This window comes from Oncorhynchus mykiss, chromosome 14 (genome assembly GCF_057628025.1).
Source record: "Oncorhynchus mykiss isolate SJ-2025 chromosome 14, ASM5762802v1, whole genome shotgun sequence".
Lineage (NCBI taxonomy): Eukaryota > Metazoa > Chordata > Actinopteri > Salmoniformes > Salmonidae > Oncorhynchus > Oncorhynchus mykiss.
In genome coordinates this window covers 25,048,398-25,049,762 of record NC_143035.1, presented here as the reverse complement: position 1 = coordinate 25,049,762, position 1,365 = coordinate 25,048,398, and the positions used below count along the sequence as shown (strand labels likewise).

At 35.8% G+C, this 1,365-nt stretch overlaps 1 long non-coding RNA gene across 1 annotated transcript; it reads right to left on the bottom strand.

Moving 5' to 3' along the window:
- Positions 1 to 999: 999 nt before the first annotated feature.
- LOC110489030 (uncharacterized) lies at positions 1,000 to 1,365 on the bottom strand. Its single transcript, XR_016486209.1, has 2 exons — positions 1,310 to 1,365; positions 1,000 to 1,186 (listed from the first exon to the last, which is right to left on the bottom strand). It is a non-coding gene; the product is annotated as an uncharacterized LOC110489030 (long non-coding RNA).

Below are 1,365 nucleotides of genomic sequence, written 5' to 3'. Positions count from 1 at the left end.
CATAAGCTACAGCTAGCTAGCACTGCACTGCATAACATGTGGTGAGTAGCTGACTCAAAGAGAGAGAAAGACAATAGTTTAACAGTTTTAAACAAATTACTTTCAAAAAAAAAATGAATGAGGATTGGGAGAGAGAGATATATATTTGGTATTTTTTTCACTTTCACTTTCATTTACTTAGCTAGCAAATGCAGCTAGCTAGTTTTGCCTACTCAAACACCCAGATCAAACAGAGGGATGCTATGTTAGTTAGCTGGCTTTAACTATGCAAAATTGGAACTCTTTCAAGTAAAGGTAAGCTTTTGGTTTTACTAATTTGGTGTAAGTGCTAATCTGCTTACTGACTGTACATTGTACTGCATCATTGTAGCGGGTTAAATATCTTGTTAGTTCTATTAGCTATGCTGACTATGACGTTACTTTTAACTAATATGATGACAACGATGTGTGCTGTATGTAGCGGTTATGACATGAATGATCGGGTTGGAAAGGTTTTTTCACCTGGTCACAGACAGCTGATGTGTTGTGCATTGAAGTTCATAGTCCAACAAGCTGTTTGTATGTGGTTATGAAAGTGAGCTGTTTTAGTGTGAACAGTGGTGTATTCATTCCTCAGATTCTGTTAAAAAAAATCTTCAACGGAAGCAAATGGAACGAAACTATAATAAATTCAGGTAATAATAATAATATACCTGAATTTTTCCAGTTTGTAACTGTTGGACTAATGATGACACACTAGATCAGCTAGATGCAGGCAAAAGTGTGCAAGGCGGTATTGAATGTGTCCCTTTCTGTCCATGTGTCAGTGTCTGTCACCTCAAATCTTTATCTGGACTTATTTTGTAAACTTTCTGGACCTATTTTGTAAACTTTCATTCATAGGCTAGGTTGTAATAACCTCATGATGGGTATAGGGAAAATTCTGCCACTGTCTTGCTTGACAGAAAATGTCACTGTATCATTAAGGGTAAAATATCATGACTGTTTAAATACATTATATATTAAGAAAAGTTTATTGACCAAACTACATCCATTCCTCTGCACATAAAAACAACGTTCAGTCCCAGTCTACTCTGACATCAGAGTACACACTCTCCTGTGGTGTCTCTCTCTTCTTTCTTCCTCTTTTAGTTTTCCTCTCAGAGAAATGCAATGCAGCATAATTCAGGGTATCTGGGTCTTGATCCTGTAAATAATGTTGTTGGTTTAAAAAATGTAATCATAATAATAGTCAGAAAATTGGAGTATCTAGTATCATATCACAAATTATCTACCAACAGGCCAATATTATAACACTTGCATTTATTACCTGATCATATTCAGTGGTTGAGTTGTCATGTCTAATATGCTGAGCAACACTCACTG